Source organism: Octopus bimaculoides, chromosome 8 (assembly GCF_001194135.2).
Source record: "Octopus bimaculoides isolate UCB-OBI-ISO-001 chromosome 8, ASM119413v2, whole genome shotgun sequence".
NCBI lineage: Eukaryota > Metazoa > Mollusca > Cephalopoda > Octopoda > Octopodidae > Octopus > Octopus bimaculoides.
In genome coordinates this window covers 43186881-43203995 of record NC_068988.1, presented here as the reverse complement: position 1 = coordinate 43203995, position 17115 = coordinate 43186881, and positions in this window count along the sequence as shown.

The window sequence follows — 17115 nt, the reverse complement described above, 5'->3', positions numbered from 1 at the left end:
AGAGAGAGAGAGAGAGATATCAGTAGTAACGGTGAGAGGCGAAGGACGAGTAACAAGAGATAGAGAGAGAGAGAGAAGTAGTGACAGGTAGAGGCGAAGAACAGTAGAGGGAAGAATGAGAGGGGGAGATAGAAATAGAGAGAGTCGCGTTAGAAAAATAGTTAAAAACTTACTGTATAAAGGTAACATACATACATACATACATACATACATACATACATACATACATACATACACACACACATACATACATACATACATACATACATACATACATACATACATACATACATACATACGTCGGAGTACTCTCATTTTCCGTCTACCAGTTCTGCTCACAAGGCTTTAGTTGGCCCTTGCTATAAGCAGACACTTGCCTAAGGTGCCACACAGGATGTAATAAATATATTTTGAATATTTCAAAAGTAGTGACTTTACAGCTAACGAAAATTGTTTCCACATATATAAGATTTCATGAGGTCAGAAATGATTCGTATTTCATCTCAGATCAAATATAATATTTATACATTGCAATAACTTATATAGATTTATAACGTCATAATTCTTAAATACAAACGTACGTTCTACATTTTCACTATATACAGAATACTTCATCACACTGGAGTCTTCTCAATTTTTCTATCTGGAATAACACTGGTTATTTGAATAGGTAGAGGTCAGAAGTCAGAGGTCAACTATGACACAATTATAGCTAATTGACTTGATATTACTGAAAACATTATACTTTGTTTATGTTTTTTTTTTTTTTACCTTTTTAGTATTTGGTTTTGTTAATTTGTGTTAATTTGCTAAATTGTCCTAATGACTACTATCATTTTATTTGTCTTTTATTTTTTCCTAGCTTTTTTACTTCTTCTCTTCTACTATTAACATCATTCATCATCATCATCATCATCATCAATATTATTAGTTTTACTATTGTTGCTATTGTTGTTGATGTTGTTATTGTGCAACGTTATCTTATATTCATCCTCATAATTGCATTTTTCTGCCTTCTTTTTTTCCATCATCATCGTCGTCGTCGTTGTTATCAACAGCAGTAGCATTGTCTTGTCAAATTCTCCGTCATTAATGACATCGTTAACAGCTTCATTATCCTCTTCCTCCGCCTCATAATAATAATAATAATAATAATAATAATAATAATAATAATAATAATTTACTTGATGCCACGTGGACCAACCAGGATGCCAGTACATATCCGTCCAAACTGCTGAAAATAGCAGACAAATATTTTCCCCACCACACCCTACTTAAAAAAAAACATATATATATATAAAACAAAAACACACATGAAAAACATTGGATAATGTGGTCATATAGACACCATGTCTGGAAAAGCAGACGACGTTTGTTGCATTAAGTCTAACCCGGGCCTAAAACCCGATTAAATATAACTGCTGCCCTAAGCGCAGCCAAACAATAGTGTTCCCTCGAACCTTCCATTGCCTAACTCAGTGATTCTCAACTAGCGTCCACATGGCACTTGGGGGTGCATATAAGGTTTTGTTGCTAAAATTTATATGCAATAAATTCGTTAAACTTGAACAATAAACTTCAAGTCTCCACTAGCATTGACACAAAGGGCAGGAGTTAGCCTACCTTTCATAGGCTTGAGGCCTGGCATTTTCTTCTCCTCTGCAGTTATGTAGGTTCTTCTGGGCATTTTTTTCCCGAAAAATGTTAGTTTCATCACAGTTGTGCGATGTACCTCTCGGCTGCGATGAGCTGGCGAAATTAACGCACGAAATCTTCAGCTGCCTTCGTCAGAATTCGGTGTTTCTCCATACCTGACGACGCTATGAACACCAGTTTTCAGTTGAAATTATCAAACCAGCCGCGACTGGCCTTAAATACGTTTACTGATGTCTCCTCCGTCGATGTTCCAAGGTTGTGCTCCAGGAGATCCCCATACAGCGCTTGTGCCTTCTCGCAGATGATGGTCTCCATAATCGTATCCTCTGCGAGTTGCTTCTCGTTGGCCCACAAAAGAAGCAATTTTCCCATGCTTTCGTTGACAGATGTGCGCTGCTTAGAGAACCTGGAGACACCCTTTCCCGTTTTAACAGCCTTGATCTCGTCCTTTTTCTTCAAAATGATGCAGATCATCGACGTACTTCGGTCGTATTGACGTGCTATGTCCACTGCACGCATGTTTATCAATGATTTCCTTCTTCAATTCCATTGCAATCAGCTTTTTCTCAGAACGAACCTTTGCACTAACCTCCTTAGAACCCATGGCTAGCACAACTAATTATTGTAAGGTAATAGCAAAAAAATGCACAAATCTAAACAAAAACACTAGGAAATACACGAGAGAAATGCTGCCACAGCGAGATAAACACATGAACGGAGCGAGTGGAGACCACGCCTGATGGGAGAGCGTACGCGAGCTCAGCACCGACTAGCGGTCGCTTGTATGAAACTCGCTTGTACTGCGGATTTCCGCTTGTACTTCAAGACAAAAATTCGCCTCGGTTTGTACAGCAAATTACTCGTACAAAGGGATACTCATACTACGAGGCTCTACTGTATTTGCATTAGCAAGATATTGGTCTGGCATTGAACTAATGACATACATTTAGTGTCCTGCAAACATTGAATATTTAACTGTTTTCTTTTGTTTCATTTCAAGTATCCTTCTATTTTCTTAAATACAGTCCATTGATATTTGACTTTCTTATGGCGGCAAGGTGGTAGAATCGTCACTACGCCGGGCAAAATGCTTAGCGGCACACACGCACGCACACGCACGCACACGCACACACACACACGCACATACACTTATATATAAATACACACTCACAAATACACAGAATCACATTCAAAGAATAACGCACAAACACATTTACACGAACATACGCAATCACTCACGCACAAATACAGACACATAGACTAAGAAACACCATACATTCACGTAACAACATACACGCACGAACATCCATGTTCACATAACAACGCGCATAAATACACACATATGCAGACGCACACTCGAAAGAACACACGCACACATGAAGTAACGTGATATTAGGGTGTTCCTTTCGTAGAACTAGGAAGTACATTTGAACGAAGTCAGGACAAGAGAAAGCCTAACAGCCATTGTCTTGTGCTATTGAGATGTTTTCTGCTGATAAAAATTACAAGGTTCAGATTACAAGAGACAATCGAGATAATGTGTCTCGTCTTTATACTACTCCTGTGTATTGAAGGATGAGGCGGGGTATAGCCTAGTGGTTAAGAAGTCCGCTTCGTCATCATAAGATTCCGGGTTCAATTCAACTATATAAAAATGTGGTCTTTGAGATTTTTTTCTTATCATAGATCCGAATAAAACAAAATCCTGTCAGTGAAATTAGGGAGGTGAAATCATTGTGGAAGCCCGTACGATAGGTTTGTGTAGTTTTATCGCTCACAGTTTTACGCTGATTTTGCCCGAGTATTACGTTAAGTTTACACGCATTTTTCATGAAAGAAAAAAAAAATCTCATGAACTTTGAAGAGTAGCAATAATTGATCAAGAGAATGGGTATCTTTTATCTTTTACTTATTTCAGTCATTAAACTGCGACCATGATGGGGTACCGCCTTGAAGGATTTTAGTCAAAGGAATCGACCCCAGTGCCATTTTTCTATAAAGCCTGGTACATATTCTGGCACTTATTCTATCGGTTTCTTTTGACGAACCGCTAAGTTGCGGGTATATAAATTCACCAACTCTGGTTGCCAAGCGGTGATGGGGGACAAACACAGACAAATGCACGAGCGCGCGCACGTACACGCACTCACAAATACGCACATACACACACACACACACATATATATATATATATATATATTAATGTATGTATCTATGTGTACGATGGGTTTCTTTCAGTTTCCATCTACCAAATCCACTTACAATGCACACCACGTTAAAGTTGTGACATCTTTCTTGCGAATTTAAATTTAGATTTGTGATTCATATAGCAACCCTTAAAATTTATCACGCAATGTGTTATTTGATGTATTTCGGAGCTGGATGGACAAAATACACATCGATTTTGTATATTAACTCCTTGCGATTACATTTAGGATCAACAAGGTTACAATTCTAAAATTTAGACACACACACGTCCCACCCCCACCACCATCACAATGTTCCTGTGTCTATGTGTATGCACTCACCGGGAGTGCATGTACAAGTGTGGGTGTGCATGTGTATCGCCATGTGCACCGCCTTGTTTGAGGGATTGTGTCCGCATGTTAGAAAAGAAAATAATATATGATTATTCAGACACAATAGTCAAATTATGTAGATCTTGGATTAACGGAGACATGAACACATCGAGTATTTTAATTTATGATTTTTTTTTTATATATAAAGAAAAACGATCAATTTTCATCATCATCAAAATCATCGCCATCGGCAGCAGCGGCGGTGGCGACGACAGCAGTATCACCGTCGTCGGCACCATCATCATCAGGTTGTGGTAGTTGTAATGTATAGATTGACAAACGAAATTCATTGCAGTATTTAGTTACCTCTCTTCACACACGAATTCAAATCTCGCTGTGATCAACTTTGCCGTTCATCTTTCCGGTGTCGATCAAAATAAAGTAAAATAATAGAGATTCATTTGATATACTTCACTCCACCTTTTCTTAAAACTTGGGGTCTTGAATCAAAGTAAGATATTAGAATAACTAAAAAATACGGTGATGAGCTGGCAGAATAGTTACCACTCCGGGCGAAATGCTTAGCACCATTTTGTCTGACGCTACGTTCTGAGTTCAAATTCTGCAGTGGTCGACTTTTCCTTTTATCTTTTTGGGGTCGATTAAATAGGTACCAATTACGCACTGGCGTCGATGTAATCGGCTTACCCATCCCCGCAAATTTCAGGCCTTGTTCGTATAACAGAAAGCGTTATTATTATTAATATCATCAAGGCGGCGAGCTGGCAGAATCGTTAATACGCGAGACAAAATGCTTAGTGATACTTCGTCTGTCTTTACGTTTTGGGTTCAAATTCTTTTAAGGGCGACTTTGCTTTTCATCCTCTTGAGATCGATAAAATAATGTACCATTGAACACCCCTCATAAATGCTGACCTTGGGCCAAAATATGAAACCATTGTTAGCATCATCATCATCGTCACCTATCCTCCTCTTCCTTCTCCTTATGATGATGATGATGATGATCATCATCATCATCATCATCATCATCAACAACAACAACATTAATAACAACAAGAAACGGCAACAACAGTGTTAACTACAAAAGCAATTGAGCGGGCCTCAACAAGGTTGATCTACAAGTTAGAAATAACAGTTAAATCACCCTTCAGTCATGCACTATGATCTTAAAAAATAATGCTTGATGTATATGGGTGGTGGTATCCGTAGTTATACTTAGAAAAAAAGAAAGAGAGTGAGTGATTAGCATTAGGGTTTATTTGATCATAGGTGTTCTTGTCTTCGTTCGTATGTTGACCCAGGGTTCAACACAAGAACAACAAGAAGGGATCAAAGGTGAAACTGTTACTGGTTATATTACACTGTAATTGAGAGCGAAGTTTACTGAAATATTACCGAGTCATGGCGTATGCACGTATTTGTATGTATATACGTATAAATACATGCATATATGTATGTATGTATGTATGTATGTATGTCATTATTCAACTTTATTTCAAGATTTCTTGCCAATAGAGAAAGTGCTGGTTTCTTACCTGGATCCAAGGCTCCTTCATTGGAATTTCAGCATCAACAACAGAGTATTTTTGTTTGTATGTATGTGTGTATGTATGTATGTATGTATGTATATGTGCAGATTTATATGTTTTGCTTTATGTATGTATTCTCATGCGAATAGTTGCATATCTAGACATGCTCATATGTATTGAAATGATAGACTTCTGGAAAGTTTTACAGATTTTATGTATGTATGTATGTATGTATGTATGTATGTATGTATGTATGTATGTGTATGTATATATGTATAGATATACATGTATACGTATATGTACGTATATGCTTATTTGAATGTATTTGTACATATATGTATTTGCGCATGTGTCTCTATATGTATATGTCTGTACGCAATTGTATGAATATTTATGCATCTGTAAGTGTATGCATATGTATGTTTGTATGTATTTGCGTATATGTCTGTGTATGTGTAAGTATATATATATATATATATATATATATATATATATATATATATATATATATATATATATATATATATATATATATATACATAAACATGTGTGTATATGTATGAATATGTATACATATGTATGTTTGCATGCATTTGTGTGTGTATGTACATGCGTGAAAATGTATGCATCCAAGTATATATGTATTTTTATATGTATATATGTGTATGCATATATGTGTGTTTGTGATGTGTGCGTGTGTGTGTGTGTGTGTGTGTGTGTGTGTGTGTGTGTGTTTGTGTATTTGCATACGCTTTTTGTGCATATGTATGTGTTTGTGTAGCGGCATGTCGACTATTTGTGTATACGTTAACATATTTTTCCTCATCTGTGCTTGTTGTTGTATTCTGGAATTGGTTCAAATTAATTGGAAGTTAATTAGTTAAAACCATTTAATATGTCAGCAATTTACTTAGTGAAACATAACGTTAATAGTCAACGATTTATCCACTTAATATTAGTTTCAAATTTTGGCACAAGGCCAGACAGTTCGGAGGAGGGGGTAAATCGATTGTATCGACCCTAGTGCTTGATTGGTACTTATTTTATCGACCTGGAAGGATGAGAGGCAAAATCGGCCTCGGCGGAATTTGTACTCAGAACATAAAGACAGACGAAATGCCGCTAAGCATTATGCCAGTTCACCGCCATATATGAGTTTAATATTCTTTGTTTTCATCTGCTTTAAGTTGTTTCTTGAAAATACAGGAAAGCACAGGTGTGAAATCGATTTACTGTAGGGCCAGACCATTACTATTTCCAAAAGGTGAATTGATTAAAGAAGAATTAGAACGTGAAGTACTAAATGGTACTTTGGAACCGATCGATTATAACGATTGGCTTACAACAAGCCTCATTACTTGGAAGCCGAACGACGAAGTTCACGTTTATGGCGATATTACAATCACCTTCAACAAACGTACAAAAGATCACCACCCAATACCCAAATTTAATGAACTATTCCATAAAGAGTAGGATAATTAAAACTTCAACGCAATCGATTTAAACGACGCATATTTACAGATCTAATTAACTGAAGAATCACAAACATTACTTGCGATAAATGCGCTCTTTTTGTTTTTAGAAATATAAAAAAAAATTATTTTCGGAACCTGCTCGATTTTCAAGTCTTAATGATCAAATTTTATCTGGAATAAAGCATTGTGCAGCTTATCTGGTCAATATCATTCGTAACGGTGACGACAGATAAAGAATATTTAAATTATTTAGAGAATAATATTTAATCGGTCATAAAAATATTAAATGTTTATTCTTTTTATTTTTTGAAAACGATTCAATTATTTTCGCAATACTATTACAGAGTCTGGCAAAAAATTATCTTAAAAAGATACCAATGATATTTTTTTAAATTGACTGATTCTAGAAATGCGAATAAAGTATTGGTATTTGTTTTGAAAGTCGTCTACTATACAAGTTCATATAGAATAGTCATGTGCAATCTGCAGTCTGTGGGACTTTAGGGATGGCACACCAAACGAAAAAAAAAGGTTGCCAATGCCTCATCTCGAACGTGGCAAACATCATTGCACAGTTACATAATTTAACGAAAGTGAGCTTACCAATGAAAGAAGGATCAGGTGATTGTTATTTGAAATTATAGAACACACGCATTGCAATGAAAATTTGCTCCTTAATTTTAGAAATAGAAACATCACAAGTTGATGTTGGAACGGCATTGTGAGAAAATGAAAATGGAGTTCAACGTCCGTTGGATCACGTATCAAAACACTGAACTCTCATCGACAGCAATATTCGAAAATAGCAAGACAAGGATTATCTATTGTATTCGGCATTTATAAATTTAGTCAATTTCCATTAATCAAACTTGGAGGACAACCCTTATGTATACAGCAGTGCAACCGCGTGTGTTTTTATTTTCTATTCATTCTTATTTATTTATTTATTTATTTTCACTGGCTGTTGTATTCCATGTATGAACATGTGGTGAATACTTACTTCTGAAGGAATTTTATTCGAAACCTTCATATTATCAGCGTAGGTAATGAGGCAGAAATGTTCATGTTTCTGTGTTGCTATAACAGCTGGATCATTTTTAACCGATAGAGATAAGGCGGGAGAGATTACGGAGGTTTTATGATTCATGAAATCTTCGAATGTTTTTCTTGTGATTGTATTCTTGTAGGCGTACCTGGTGCTTTGTCGGTTACGACGACGAGGGTTCCAGTTGATCCGATCAACGGACAGCTTGTTTGTGAAATTAACGAGCAAGTAGCTAAGCACTCCACAGACACGTGTACTCTTAACGTGGTACTCAGAGAGCTTCAACGTAACACAGAACATAAGGTCGGCCCTTTGAAATATAGGTACTACTCATTTTTGCCAGCTGAGTGAATTGGAGCAACGTGAAAATAGTGTCTTACTCAAGGACATGACGCACCGCTGGGAATTGAACTCATGACCTTACGACCGTGAGCCGAATACCCTAACCATTTAGCCATGCGTCATTACTAACGTATATCAGAGATGGATAAAAACGACCATTTAGTAGTCTTAAGCTGCATTCTCATAACTTCTGGCATAAGAAAAGATTAAACCAATAGCAGAACACTTTCCCACCACAACTTAATCTTTGAGTATCTCTAGCAGCGTCCATCATTCAGGTCCGGTCTCTGGAAGATGAGATTCTCCGTTCCTCTTATTTGTCACAGAGATCTTGAAAAGAGTCAGGAGTACTGCTTTTCTTTCTCCGACAAAAAAAAAAAAAATACAATGCGCGTATATTTTAAATGTTTGCTTCACACTCACGAGGAAGAACTCGTGATCCCACAGTTTCGAGATACCACAGTTCCACTCTTTAGCCAGATGACTTTCAGTCTCAGGTTGATGGAAAGTGTGTGGAAGCCTGTCGAATGGATTGTACTCGTAATTCAAAGGATCATGCAACTCGCTGTCATGGTGGCTCTACCTGAGGATCACGTTAAGGTTGCACGTACCTGTAAAATTCTCAGCTATTTACTCGCTAATCCAGTGAACGACTGAAAACTGACTGGTCGACCCATCCATTCATGCACACACAGTCCACACATATACAAGTACACACGCACGCACGCACACACACACATACACATAGTGTCGAAATTGTGATATTTGGTCAGCTGATGAGGAACTGAACATGTCTGCATCCATTATGTGTTTTTCCTGCTTCTTTAGTCGAACAACTCTCCCCGCATCGCATATGTATAATATAAATGTACATAAATATATATAAAGATAAAGATCATTCCCGAGCCCTATAGATTCCTAGGGTCAGTTTCCATGTTTCCATAGCTTATATAATCTCCACCTGGACGGGACGCTGATCCGTTGCAGGATTACTCATTTTTGCCAGCTTAGTGGACTGGAGCAACGTGAAATAAAGTGATTTGCTCAAGAACATAACGCGTCGCTCAGTCCAGGAATCGAAACTACAATCTTACGATCATGAGTTCAACACCTTAACCACTAAGCCACAGACCTCCAATACATATACGCAACCACACACACACACATATATATATATATATATATATATATATATATATATATATACATACATACATACATATATAAATACACGTTTGCGAATGCATGTACGTATATGTACACAGACACACACAATCCTTTATACTATATGCACAAGGCCTGAAATATTGGGGGAGGGGGCACCAGTCGATTAGATCGACTCCAGTACGCAACTGGTACTTAATTTATCCACCCCGAAATGATGAAATGCAAAGTCGACCTAAGGTGGAATTTGAACTCAGAACGTAGCGACGGACGAAATACCGCTAAGCATTTCGTCCAGCGTGCTAACGATTCTGCCAGCTCGCCGTTTTCACATACACATATAATACATGCATATGTATGTAAGTACGTATGTATGTATGTATGTATGTATGTCTTCTTTAATTTGCTTCCGTCATTTGACTGTAGCCATGCTGGAGCACCGCCTTTAGTCGAACAACTCGACCCTAGGACTTATTCTTTGTAAGCCTAGCACTTATTCTATCGGTCTCTTTTGCTGTGCCGCTAAGTTACAGGGACGTAAACACACCAACATCGGTTGTCAAGCGATGATTGGGGGGGGGGGAAACACTGACAGACAAACATTTACATATATATATACGACGGGCGTCTTTCAGTTTCCGTCTACCAAATCCACTCGCAAAGCTTTGGTCGGCCCGAGGCGATAGTAGAAAATATTTGCCCAAGGTGACACGCAGTGGGACTGGACCGGGAACCATGTGGTTGGTAAGCAAGCCACTTACCACACAGCCTATGTATATATTCTACAGAGTTTCCGTCTTCGAAGTTGCAGCTACATTGTTGAAAGCCATGATAGAAAACGCTCATCTACCAGTTTGTAACGTAACGACAATGTGTATATCTTTTCTGCATTTGTCGTCTTCAAATATGTCGCATCCATAAGACTGTTATTCAACCCCGATCGTATCGACCTATAACGAAATACATTCCAACCATGATCATTACGTTTTTAGTGATTTGTATTAAAGCATTATCTCTGTCTATTCCTTAATTCAAGCCTGTAGAGCGATGCTTTTCAACCATGGTTCATATGGCCCCTGAGGGTCTATGTAAGATGCTTGGGGTTTTGAGCGACAAAATAGTAAATTGGACATCCGCAATTCTAAGGTATTTTAAGGTATTTTAAGGATCCCTGAAAAGATCTTATTTTGCAAGAAACATCTTGGTTTCTTTCTCTAACAACTTATATAGTTCAACCTACACACGTTAATGTATGAAAAACATAATTTGAATTTTAAAAGAAGTTTCTATTGAAATAGTATTTAAACATCGAACGGCTAAGGGGTCCACCAGAATAAAATAATAACCAAATGGGGTACATAGATAAAAAAAAAAAAGAGTTGATAACCCTTGCTGTAGAGTGTAAATCAAGGTGGATTTGACTGCTATTTTTAACAGGTCACGCGTCCTGCATAGAGGTTCCTCGTTGAACATAGGATAAATTATCTTGGATGCTTCAGTGAATTGCTAGACAAATGGCGACTGGCTGTGTTAATAAACTAAGAACAAAATAACTGACGTTCTTTTTATACGATATGCTCAGTGAAGCATAGTTACAATAATACCGACTTTTGTATGGGTCGCGGTATATATGGCGACGTCCTGGATTTATTTCTGTCGACAGATAGACAGGCAGGTAGATAGATAGATAGATAGAAAGATAGATAGATAGATAGATAGATAGATGCAGATGTTGTGTCAATCATGCTATTCTGAGCGTCTTAACATATCAGTTACATCTTTGACAGCGGTAAGCACGCTACTTATCTACAGTAGTGAATTTAATAGTTGTCTATGTTTCTGGATTAACATCCAAAGCAACAGTAATACGAAGAGTTAACATTAAAAAAAAAATTTCAAAAACAAAAAAAAAACGATGGAAATATTTATTTATTGTTTCTCACTCTCCTTTTAGCCTTGAGTTGATCCTTCTAATCGTTTCTCTTTCGTCCTTTTGGGGTTGATCAATTGAATACCAGTTGCGTACTGGGGGATCGATCTAATCGACTGACCCCCTTCCCCAAAATTTCGGGCTTTGTGCCTAGAGTATAAAAGACCCCAGAGTTCAATCTCTGAAATCTTAAGGGAGTGAGGCCTAGTCGGTTACATCGACCCCAGAGTTCAATCTCTGAAATCTTAAGGGAGTGAGGCCTAGTCGGTTACATCGACCCCAGAGTTCAACTAACATTAATTTATCGGGCCCGAAGGGATGAAAAAAGAAGTTGATTCGGTGTAATTTGAACTCAGAATGTACAGACGGATGAAATGCCTCAAAGCATGTATCCAGCGTGTTAACGATTTTGCCAGCTTACCGCCTTATTAGTAATAATAATAATCCTTTCTATTAAAGGCACAAGGCTTGAAATTTTGGGGGAGAGGACGAGTCAATTACATCGACCCAGTGTTTCACTGGTACTTAATTTATCGACCACGAAAGGATTCGAGACAAAGTCATTCACGGTGTAATTTGAACTCAGAATGTAAAGACAGACGAAAGGCCGCCAAATATGTTGTCCGGCGTGCTAACGATTCTACGAAATTGCCACCTTTTTGATTTTTATAATGACTAAGCAATAATTGCAGCAGATTGGCAAAATCGTTAGAGCGTGGAAGAAATTTCTTGCGATATTTAGTTACAGCTCCTCACATTCTGAGTTCAAAGGCTGCCGAGATCAAATTTGTATCCTTTTCTGGTATTAATAAACCTTCCAGTGTCAATGGCATTGATTACGAGAGAAGTTCTCAGTATCAACTTCCTATTCCTGTAAAGCATTAGAAATATGAATGAAGGTGAAAGAGGAAACTAACAGTAAAGGCGTAAACAAAGCAATGCGCTTAAGGAATTCGATTCGCGACCTCAAGGTTCCAGATACGGAACGTTATTTTAGGCAAGGGTCGTAGCCTCTATTGCAAGCATTCAGGTCAGTTCTCCAGTGTGATGAAACCTTCTAACTTACCTCCTTCCCAACTGATTGAAATGTGTGTGTAAATACACACACACGCACACGCACGCACACACACACACACACACACATATATATATATATATATATATATATATATCTGTGTATGCATAAAGCTATAAATTAAAGCGTAATAATATTGGGTTAAAAACCCTTTGGATAGAAAAGGTCGAAGACAGACCGTGAGATTCGAACCCACATTTTCCCTAAACAGTCGTTCTACCATTGGACCAATCGAGACCTTCGAACCGCTTTATCCATTTTAGAAACTTTGTTCTTACCAGCGGAAATTGAATATTTTGTACGTCATACAAATTTAGATACTTCGAGAGGACATGAAATAATTCGTTCTTTTTTAAAGGTTGAACTCGAAATAAATAAAGCTATAAATTATTGCTAACGGTTCCACCAGCTTTCTGTTGTTTGTGTTGCTGTAGTTATTTAGTCTCATGTCAAATCTAATTGAACAGGTCTATTGGCAAGGGCTGGTGGATCTAGTTAAACTGATTCACAAAATATGCATTTTTTAAAAGGAAGTAAAAAAAAAAAATCTGAAAATCAGCTATAATATCTCCAAAACTCTAAAGTTGAGTAACGTTTTCATTCTTGGATTTGTAAACTACGATAAGAATAACACTGGTCAGCAAAGAATTTGTACCCAAGAGAAAGAATACCTGTATCTTATACGTTTTTGCATGCGGAAGTCAAAAATAATGTCAAATTATCTGTATCACCCATAGTTTCTCTGTTCCATGATATCCCTCTCATTTCCTGCTACATGGGCTAGATTTCAGACAAGCTGTTGAAATGTGAAGCTAAAGTTTTAAGAAATACTAATTTAAATGTTTATGAATAGAATTAACCTAGTGAAATCGTAAATCTAGCTAACTGAATCAATGAGTCCCTGAAGCTTGACAATACTGAGTCGATGAGTCACGATTTTGTCAGTACTGTGCTTGAAGTGTAGGTGGGTGGTTGTGTACTAAGTTCCCATATTCCATTGACCTTCAAAATGCCCAGAAACTGTATAAACATCGTAAGCAACTTTTGCTACATTTGCAGTGACTTAACATTCAAGTGCAGAGGCGCAATGACCCAGTGGTTAGGGCAGCAGAGTCGCGGTCGGAGGATCGCGGTTTCGATTCCCGGACCGGGCGTTGTGTGCGTTTATTTAGCGACAACACCTAAAGTTCCAAGAGGCTCCGGCAGGGGGGGGGGCGACACCTGTTGTACTCTTTCGCCCCAACTTTCTCTCACTCTTTCTTCCTGTTTCTTGAGTAACGCTGCGATGGACTGGCGTCCCGTCCAGCTGGGGGGGGGGGGACAGATATGCCATAGAAACCGGTAAACCGGGCCCATGAGCCTGGCTAGGCTTGAAAAGGGCGCATAAATAAATAAAATAACATTCATGTCACAAAACACGCTGGTGAAAAGAATCTCGTGGTGTGAAGAATCAACACAGAACAACGTACGGCACAGACACAGGTGAAGTGAAACACAACACAGAGTACGGTTGTCTTGGTAACAAGCTGTTAATACCTAAATTTCTCAACTCTAATTCCAAATATCATCAGATTCTTTAATTTGCGAGATAAAGTAACTGGTTGATCGTAATCAAAATTCAGAGTTGCATTGCGACACCAAAATTGAAAGCAATATGAGCGAAATTGAAAGGGCCGGCTACCCAAATTATCTTGTCTTCCTTATCAGTCAGTGGGCTTCTAATTTTGTAAGAAATCGTGGTTTAACTTGATAGAATTTGACTGCTATTTCTACCACCTTGTGTCGCAATGTAGAGGATCCCTCTGGTCTGTAAGGGAAAGAGTTGCGTGTATGTATGTATGTGTATGTTATGTGCGTCGGGTGTAAAAGCGAAATATAGCCACCGAGAAAGCATTAGAGCGTCTAAAAATATTTCACTCACCCTGTCTCAGTGAGAAGCCATTTCACTCCACTTCAGTTTCGATGTGGAACTACTAAACTGTGAAATCAATCACCCATTTCAAATTTGTCACACTTCCCTTTTTTTTTTATTTGTGCGGGAGCAACCGAAGACTTTTCCTTCTCCCTATCTCCGCCTATTTCTCAACTACCTACTTCACATCAAGAGTTACTTGAAGTGATGTGGGTTAATAAAGATGGCGTCAAGCTAGTATGACACAGTCTGTTAAAGTTTACTCTAGTGTGTGATATATGTAATTGTTTGCATGCCTCTGCTTATATAGATAAGCTTACGTTATCGTTGTTATAATCGTTGTTGACTTTAAGCGTATGTATCGACATGTGACACATGTAATATTGCTGTTTTCGATACCTACATAAACACACACATAAACACTGTGTGTGTGTGTGTGTGTGTGTGTGTGCGTGTGTGCGCGTGTGCGCGCGCGTGTGTGCGCGCACAAACATAACTCATAGACACACATATACACACTTGTATGTGTATTCATACGTATATATGTATGTATGTATGCATGTATATACATACTTATATATGCATGTGTGTGTGTGTGCGTGCGTGTGTGTGTGTTTGTGCGTGTGTGTGTGTGTGTGTGTGTGTGTGTGTGTGTGTGTGTGTGTGTGTATGCATACTTGTATATGGATATATATCTTTTATTTTTTTACTGTTTTCAGTCATTAGACTGCAGCCACACAGGAGCACTGCTTTGAATAATTTTTTCGAAGTCTGGTACTTGTTCTATCCGTCACTTTTGCTTAAACGCTAAATTACCAGGACGTAAACACACCAACACCATTTCTCAGGCGGTGTGTGTGTGAGGGGGACAAACACATATACAAAGACACACGCATGCACATATAGATATATATATACGACGCGCTTCTTTCAGTTTCCGTCTACCAAATCCACTCACAAACTATTGGTCGGTCCAAGGCTATAGTAGAAAACAGTCGCCCAAGGTACCACGCAGTAGGACTGAACCAGGAACCATGTGGTTGGAAAGCAAGTTTCTTATCAAACAACTACGGGATGAATGCGTTAAGCAGTGATGTGTATAAATACAAACCTGTTGCCAGTTCAAATATGCATCAGGGATTTCCGAACTCGTAAGAAAGCCATTCACTGTGTTTGCAATGGAGAAAATTTTCTGCTGTAAACAGATCAAATACACCGAATCACTTGGCAGCATTCCCTAAACAGACAGGTGGATGCATGCATTTCGGAGAGGTTATTTTCTCTTCAGCGCCAGAAATCGGAAAAGCAGACTTGCGAACTGACAAGGGAGACAGATCCCTCTTATAATCCCCTCTTTGTACAATGACTGGTTACGCTAGTATGCTTGAGGCATATTCGAACTCGTATGAAAGCCATTCACTGCGATCCAATTACTGAAACAAGTAAAAGATAAAAAATTAAAAGATATCTTTAGTTTAGTGATGACCTGGGACAATACTGGTGGAAACCTAAATATCTAAATGTACATAGACACATGCACATCATGGACAAAGACATACATACGTTCACAGATATTTAGTTTCATGTTTATTTTTGATATAATTGAAAGGTGAAAACAACCGACACCTAATATCGAATGCTCGCCACATCTACTGTTTCATGTTTCACTGAATAAGAATGCAGAAAATGTCTTGTGGGTCAAGGACTCTTGACCCCCAGGATTTGGTTGTAAGCTAATAGCTACATCATTACTCTTTACTTTCTCCTTGCTACTTTAAATAATGTCAAGGAGATACGTTTATGACTCTGTTTTGTCCTCGACTCTGTTCGCTTCTCTGATAACTGTCATGTTGCTTGAAACGCCTTCGATCGAATTACATTTGTTATTGACTTTCATACATTCCTGCTTTCTTCAGCCGACATTTTATTTTTAATTTAACTCATCAGTCTTGTTTCTTTGTAATCTTCTTTTGTTGAGTCTTTTTCTTTTCCTTCCAATACTACACGTACAGCTACATTTTCACTCACACTCACACACATATGCATATAATACTCACATATGTATGTATATGGACACATGTATATGCATAAATATATCCTCATTTATGTACATAAATTTTTATGTATGCATACATACTTATATTCATACATACATACATACATACATACATACATACATACATGGTGCTATTAAGTTAGACATGGGCTGGACCAATCTCTGGACGAAACATATCTAAGTTATGTAAGTTATATATATATATATATATATATTTCGTTTTTGGATTTGGTTTGCAAGATTTTTTATATGATTTCGTGTGTTGAAGCATATTCTGTTGTGTCTGGGGAGAGTCATTTTCTTATTGTGCCTTAAAATTTAACACACTCACCGGTAATTTTACCGGTCAGTGTGTTAAATTTTAAGGCACAATAAGAAAATGACTCTCCCC